This window comes from Coenobita brevimanus, chromosome 14 (genome assembly GCF_032717465.1).
Source record: "Coenobita brevimanus isolate Jiangsu-jjx chromosome 14, ASM3271746v2, whole genome shotgun sequence".
Taxonomy (NCBI): Eukaryota; Metazoa; Arthropoda; class Malacostraca; order Decapoda; family Coenobitidae; genus Coenobita; species Coenobita brevimanus.
Window position 1 is genome coordinate 22,540,505 of NC_136967.1, and position 8,859 is coordinate 22,549,363.

Consider the following 8,859-nt stretch of genomic DNA (forward strand, 5'->3'; position numbering starts at 1 on the left):
TGCCCCCATCATGGTCTTGAACTCGCGGCCTTGCAGACGGTGCAACACTTCTCAGATCTCTTGACCACAGCCCTGCACATTTGCCTACGACATCTATTGTACTTCACAAAGACTACCTGCATTACACCTGCCTCTCACCCTCCTTCACACCTTTATTAATCTTTTCACTATAATGACACTTTTTTTTAAGTTTTTGTTACGTATAGACTATTGTATTCAAACTACTAGTGGCCTCGTGTATTGAAGGGGTTGATTCATCAGTCAGTCTATCAATCTATCTACTGTATCTATCTATATCTATATCTATTTATCTATCTATCTATATCTATATATCTAGATCAATATCTATCTATGCCGTACATATATATATATATATATATATATATATATATATATATATATATATATATATATATATATATATATATATATATATATATATATATATATATATATATATATATATATATATATATATATATATATTTCAGTTTTAATTCTCAGTTGCCACGTACAGTAATGAGCGTGCATGTCCGGGGCTTGGCCACTTAGTCTCGACATTTAAACCAAGGGTGACCAGTCCCTCTTCCCTGAGTACTATTATATGAACAATAAATCTCAACCACCCCTCGGATGTAAACTCTTATGGGCCACATCAGGTTGGATTCTCTTTACCTACTAGACCACCAGGCGTCTGTTCAGTCATGTGGTCATCACCCTATGCAGTAAGAGATTTCATGTGGTACAAGAAACCATATGAATTGCCACTCGGTGTAGAATAACATAAAAATAACTCGGTACTGAATGAGTGAATAATGGACTGTCCCACTATTATCATTTTATCCCTTTCAGCTCGGAAGTCTCTCTTAAGCTGAATAAAATCGCCTGGGAAGAGGAAAAATAGAATCAAAAGAATGTATTTTCACAGTGTTAGACTAGGTTAAAGTACCTTCCTCGAGCCTCTCAAACATCACACACACACACACACACACACACGTATCTCACTCTTCAATCACACCTACTCTTTGACTTTATCCTACACATTTGTTTGACACAACCTATATCAGCAGTTGTATAAGCTCTTCATATTAATCTAATGTACTATGATTCTAGCTGTGTGTCTGTCTGTCTGCCTGTGTAGTGCAGCCAAAATTGGAAAAAGGATTGCAGTGATAATCTTGGCAGGCGAATGCAGTTTGTTTACAGATGGGCCTATTTCAGTTTCATGTTGACTGAATTTTTGTAAAGGGATGTTTAACCCCTAATAATTGTCGGCACCGGATTTATATTACGCGGAACCCGTCCTGCGAGGATTGTCCGGTGTCGATGCAGCTATCCGTCGGTTTCGAGCAGTGGGAGACGAGGCTGAAACCGGCCCTTATTTAAACAGACAATTATCACACAAAATCATGTTTTCCTCAGCAAAATGTGTATCACTGGCATCGATATACAGTTCTGTGTGCAGTAGTGCAAAAAGTGTTGCAAGAAGATACATATTATTTAGCTAGTCGTGTACAACTGAAACAACTGGCTGGCAGGGGAAAAACATGAATCGCTGAAAATTAGTCATCTTTAACATGATTACAAAAATATGAACATACAGTATCATTTGGCATCTTTGGCACCAGAGCTATTTGCACATTCGATTATGTAAGCAGATTCTCCATACATGCAGCCATTCTGTTGCAATTTTGAGGTGGCTGAAATCGAACCCATGTACCTACAAACGACTGGGATTCGAAGACGAAGTCCGAGAGCCTTCCGTAAGAGCAAGTGCGCAACGGCTCCATACGACCAGGGCCGTGAAGCACTTGTTCTAACAAGTTTTATGGACACTAATTATCGGACTGGTCAGACTGTTCGGCACACCTTGTTTCACCTTTATCCCTGTTCACCCATCAGCACAATTAGGGACCTGGATGCCATACCGACTGTTGCAGGATGTGTCCTAGGAGAGGACGGGAACTTACAAGTCTTTCACTTACTTTAGCTCAAATTTTCGTCATTTTCCAGCTTATTTTACGCAGCACATTAGCAGAAAAAGACAATACTACGTCTTTCCATCCATTCCACACCATTTATCCTTGTTTAGCATCATGTCTCAGCATTAATCTTTTTTTTTTTTTTTTTTTTTTTTTTGATAATCTGCCGCCCTCTTACGCACTCTCCTCACAGCTATCACATACTCTTTCCTGCATTCTAGAATTATTTTCAGTCTCCCATTTCTTTCGAACACTTATACACTCTCCTCATACTTATTTTCACTTTCTTCCTGCATACTAGTCAGAATTTTCACACCTTTCCCCCATACACCTGTCGCATACGTAATTCACACTCACTCGTCTGCACACAGATACCTCTCTCTCTCTCTCTCTCTCTCTCTCTCTCCTCGGACATCTAACTTATTCATTGTCACATTATTTAACATCTCTTTCACTGCTTTCTGACACATCTGCCTCTCACTGCTCACAGTCTTACACTTCCTTCACACACCATTCTCACACCTCCCTCACACACTCTCCCACCTTTCTCACACTGTCATCTTCCTCCCTCACACTTTCTCACACCTCATTCACACCTTTCTCAGATCTTCCTAACACTTTCCCACACGTCCCTCACACCTTTTCACATCTCCCTCACACTTTTTCACAATTCTTTCACACCTTCTCACATCTCCCTCACGCTTTCCCCCACCTCTCTGACATTTGCCTCACATTTACCCACACCTTCCTCACACCTCCCTCACACACTTGCCTCACACCTCCCTCGCACACCAGACTCACACCTCCCTCACACACCTGACTTACACCTCCCCCACACACCTGTCCCACGCATCCTTTACACATTTCTCTCACACACTATCTCACACCTTCCCATACTGTCTCACACCTCCTTTTCACACTGTTTCACACCTCCGTCACACACTGTCTCACTCCTCCCTCACACACTGTCTCACACCTCCCTCAAACACGTCTCACTCCTCCCTCACACTGTCTCACACCTCCCTCACACACTGTCTCACACCTCCCCTACACACTGTCTCACACCTCCCTCACACACTGTCTCACACCTCCCTCACACACAGTTTCACACCTCCCTCACACACTGTCTCATATCTCCCTCACACACTGTCTCATATCTCCCTCACACACTGTCTCATATCTCCCTCACACACTGTCTCACATCTCCCTCACACACTCTCATATCTCCCTCACACACTGTCTCACATCTCCCTCACACACTGTCTCATATCTCCCTCACACACAGTCTCACACCTCCCTCACACACGTCTCATTCCTCCCTCACACACGTCTCATTCCTCCCTCACACACGTCTCATTCTTCCCTCTCATTACCTTCCCCAAACACTGTCATACCTCCCTCTCACACCTGTCTCCCACCTTCCCCATGCAGTCTCACTTCACCCTATAACAAGTGTCTTACACACCTGACTCAATCATCCCTCATACACCTGGCTCCCTCCTCTCACACACTTATCTCACACTTGTCTCGCACAACTCTCTCGCACCTGCCTCCCACACTTTTCTCATACCTCTTTCACGCATCTGTTTCACATTTCCCTCACACACCTGTCGCACACATTCTTTACCCTCTTTCACACGTGCCTGTCTCACACCCGTCTCACACACCTGTCTCATACCTCTCTCTCACACTTGTTCTACACGGACCTCTCTCTTTATACTTTTCAATAATTATATCGTTTGAAATCTCCGCCAATATTTTCCAACAAACTCCACTAAAATATGAACAAAACTTTTACACCTTTTCCACTTACCTACTTATCATTCATTAATAATCTGTTTTACACTATCTTACACTAACTACGTTTCATATCATTAGCAAAGTTCGTTTACAGTCAATTAACCTATTTACTTTTATCACCATACTTGAATATACAGCCTTCCCCCCCATCCTCCCACAAACTCAGCTACACTGGCGCAGGCGGTGTCTGAGTCGGTAGAGAGGTCGTCTGTTGTTCTAAGAGACGAGGGTTCGAATCCTGGCTGCGGGAGGGAAATGTTCAAGGATTGCCTGTCTATCTCTCTATTGCCAGACGCCTTAATCCCGTCAGCGGTGGCCACAAATAAATCGCTTACATGTCACCCTCCCCCCCCATTTCACTACCCTGCTCTCAGCTCATACCCTCCTCTCTCATATACCTCTCCACTCCATCCCTCCACCTCATCCTTGGCCTTCCTCTCCCTCTCCTCCCCCCCTTCACCTCACATATACTCTCCACGTTAGTTTCTCGCTCTCCATCCTCTCCGCATGGCCAAACCACCTCAGTGTATTTCTCCTAACGCTTTCTATCACATCCACATCCACACCACAACGCTCCTTCGCTTCCTCAATTGCCAGTTTGTCTCTCCATGTAACTCTACATAATCCTCTCAAATAACCCATTTCCACTGCTCTCACTCTTGACTTGTGTCCTTCCAGCAACATCCAAGCTTTACTTCCATACGATAAAGTTCGTATGTCATGCAACGACTATTTTATTTCCATGCTCGCTTCTTTGTTCCTTATCACTGCTTTCAAAGAACTAGCAACCTTTCTTCCTTGTTGTATCCTATCAAGCATTTCCCCCTCCAAACTTCCATCCTACCCAAGTACTACCCAAGTACTTAAATGCACTCACATTTTCCATTTCCTCGTCATCCAACCTCACTGTACATCCAGTGACTTCATTTCTCTTGAAGACCATAACTTTACCCTTCCCTACATTCGCCTTTAGATTCCGTATCTTACACACTCTTCCACGCTCATTTACCAAGCCTTGCAATTCCCTTTGTTTTCACTTACCAATACAGTATCACCTGCAAACAACAGTACATGGAGTTTCAAAACGTTCCCCTCTTTCATTAAAGCCGCTCCAACATCCTTTGCCCTACCTTGCATCTCTTTTATAACCCCATGCACATAGTGTATGGAATGAACATGGAGACTCAAAGGATTTTTCATTATATACTCCAACATGTAAAAAAGTCACCGATAATACACATACACCATTCCCGTATGAGACAGCTTTAGCATGCATTCAGTATGAATGTCGGGAGTTAGAGCCGAAATGGTGACATGTGAAAGTGTATAGCACGTAGGAGGACTGCTGGGCCTAAAGGAACAGATTGTTATGTCTATACCTAGAGTAGGAGGCATTAAAAAAAATGGTTCATAATTTTGAGGGCTTTTTTTTTTTCACCTCTCTTTGCTATATATTATTTTCTCTTGCATTTTTCATCGTCTTTGTGGCACGTGAAGGCGCTTACCGTCCACTCAGGGGTTGTAGTGCTACCTTCAAGTGAATACGCCGAGAGACAAGCTATATAGTTTCTTGTAGCCCAGGAAGCTGTCTCGTACGTCTAATGGTATCTAGTGAGTTAAGGCTCACCAGCCGGATGTGGCCCATAAAGGCTTATATCCGACGGGTGGTCAGGGTTTGTTGCTCAAAAAACACTGCCCAGGAAAAAGCTACTAATCACTTACCGTAAATGTGTGAACGAAATAACCTACTCCCGGACCCCTGCATTCCAAACTGGGCAATAACGGTCTGGGTATGTAAAAACCGTAACATCTTTTCCCATGTTACTGAGGCAAGCTTTGCAGTATCAAAAAGGACACAAGTAACATCCAACCCAATATTAAGGTATCAGTGCAAAACAAACTGTTAAGAAAGAGGTAATGCTAAAATCAATCTACGCTGATAGGTAAGAAAAGAAAAGAAAAATAACACTGGACCAGAATAACCTCATCCTCGCCATCTCCCATCACCTTTTTCCTTGCGCCAGGCAGTCATAAGTTTTCCGCGTAATGATCATGACCAAACACTGAAATTCTCGTCCTCTAACTATGACCAGTCTAAATCTGTCCAGCCCTTCATCCATGTCAAACCAACTTTTCGACCTATACCCTAGGCCGTTTTTTTTTTTCTTTCTTAACCGTTTTTCTTCGACAACGTAGGCAACTTTATTATTATTATTATTATTATTATCATTACTCGTATCGCTCAAATTCTAAAGGAGGAATGTATGCGAAGGTGTCAAGAAAGAGTGGGACAGACCTGGCTTATGGTGAAACAATAATAATAATAATAATAATAAATGGGACAAGAAATGAAGGAATTTGACCCTTTTAGTCAGATGACATCATTCGTCTTTTACTCAGAAGCTTTCATTCAGATTAAGAGAAACTTTTCGAACTGGAGATGTTAGATTTAGCCTCCATTAAAACCTACACTGCAAAACGTCTCCAAACAAATTCATTCGACTTAATAATATTTCTTGTCCTGAAGGGATTAATGGTGGCTATATCCTACTTCACCAGTTTGAAAAGTCCACCCTATGCTGAATGAAATCGTCTGGAGATTCTATAAATATAATGACCATAGCGTCCTCAACAGCAGATGACCGAAAGGCAGTTGTGAACGATTTGGTTCAAAAAGGTATAGATGGATGTATGGACGGATTGAGAGAGAGAGAGAGAGAGAGAGAGAGAGAGAGAGAGAGAGAGAGAGAGAGAGAGAGAGAGAGAGAGCGAGAGAGCGAGCGAGAGAGAGAGAGAGAGAGAGAGAGAGAGAGAGAGAGAGAGAGAGAGAGAGAGAGCTTAGTACACCCATTTTTACTATAATGATCCTATTTCTGTATATTTGTTGGTTTGTTGTTTTGTCCTTTGTGACCTTAACACAGCAAAAACGGCGCATAGTAGCGCAATTTTTTGTTAGAGCAAGGTACCGCTAAAATGTTCAAACATGAAGAATAAAACAATTTTCAGTCCAATCGGGCTACGGGTTCCCAAGTTATGACTCATTTCTGGCCTTTTATTCGGTGGTCATTAGGCGGCTCGCTTTCGTTATGGGCACTGAAGTTACCGTACCACAGCTGAAAGTACAGAACGTGGTGCAGTTTATGTTATAGGAAGGTACTGTTTAAATACTCAAAGTTGAATAAAACAATTTCCAGTCCAATTGAGCCACTGGTCCCAAGTTATTACCCATTTCTGGCCTTTTGACACTGAGCGGAAAGGCCGCCCAAGGCGGCCTTCAAGCGAGTATTGCATAAACATAAAACAAAGAGAGTTTTAGTCCAACATAGATTTTGTGTAATAACAAAACTATGTTACGTTATCAAAGTCATGTAAAGACCACAAATGTTTCAAGATCATGAAAGACAGAGGAAACTGTAACAGTGTGAAAAGATATGATACAAGTATCAAACAAACATCTGCAGCACAAAGATCCTATGAGATATTTTTTAATGATTTGGCAACAATAAAATAAAAAATCATGAGGCCTTTTATATGAACATATACAGTATTGTGAGATAACACAAATACAAGGAATGAAGAAAATAAACATTACATCAGTATTTAGAGTACAATGATAACTTTAAAGAAAAGTGGTGCCGGGCACAACAAACCTCGCCCGACTGTAGTTTTTATTTTCAACCGTTTTCAAGTTATAACCCTCTGAAAATCCTTGACCTTGCATTTGACTTCTCAAGGTCACTCAAGGTCAAAAGTCTTGGTGTCGAATGAAAGCCCAGATGAGACTTGCTAAACTTGATAATAGTATCTTCAGTCAGGTTCGAGTTATAGCCCCCTTATTATCTGTGACCATAAGTTTGACCTTTCAGTGTCACCAAGAGGAAAGGTCATGATACCAATTAAAAACCTATATGGGACTTACTGTAGGGTGATAATAGTAAATATCTGTCTTTAACCAGTTTCGAGCTGTAGCCCCATGAAGAACCATGACCTTGAGTTTGATCTTTCAAGGTCAATTATGGTCAAAGGTCATAGTACCAATTAAAAGTCCATGTGGGACTTATTATATGTTAATAATAGTAAATATCTATCTGCAACCAGTTTCGAGTTTTAGTCTCCTGAATATCCATGACCATGAGTTTGACCTTTCAAGGTCATTCAAGGTCAAAGGTCTTATTGCCAAATGAAAGCCCATATGGGAGTTCCTGTATGCTGATAACAGTAAATATTTTTATCTTCAACGGCCTCAAGTTATAGCCCCCTGAAAATCCATGAGCTTGATTTGGACCTTTCAGGGTCACTCGACTATCTTCAAAATTTAATCACTTTCTTTTGGGACCAGTGCCCACATAGCTTGAAAGTTTCATGCAATTTTATTTAGTAGTTTTTCCGTAATATTCCTAACAAACAAATAGAGAAAAAAGAAACAAAGAAACGACCAAAAACAACACCTCGCCGGACTTTGTCAGGGCGAGGTAAATATTTACTGTTACAGCAATACACAAGCACAACAAAACAGTTTCTAAACGTTACGGCGGATAAGACATCAAATACTTGTTAGTGCATTAACTTACATTAAAATGTCACAGGCATACGCGTTCTTTTATCTACTCGAGGAAGTATCCTGGATAATAGAGAGGTAATGCAAATACCTGATGAATTGTGACAATGGACAGAGTCCACAAGAGCACACGCATTCCTCGAGCGGCAGTCGGCCTCCAGCCCGCTTATTCACTCTTCCTACCCCGATGATGATAGTGTCAGTGGAAGTGCTAGAGAGGGCAGACAAAGCACTGCAAAATTGTAGCGTTGGAAAACTGCAGGTAAGAATGTGGCTGCAAACAGATTGCTTCAAGATATTATTGTGGAATGGTTAGTCGGGCTTTTCAATGTATGAATTGATCAAGGTGGGGTACTGTACCAGAAGACAGGCAAAATGCATCTATTATGGTTGCTGCTGTGTATAGGCAAGAGAGGGAAAGAAAAATGCACCAACTTGAAAGGTACAAGTCTAATGATCATACAGAGTACAGTGGATTGGAATGTGGTGAGAAGGTGAGATGTGTAATGTACAGAATCC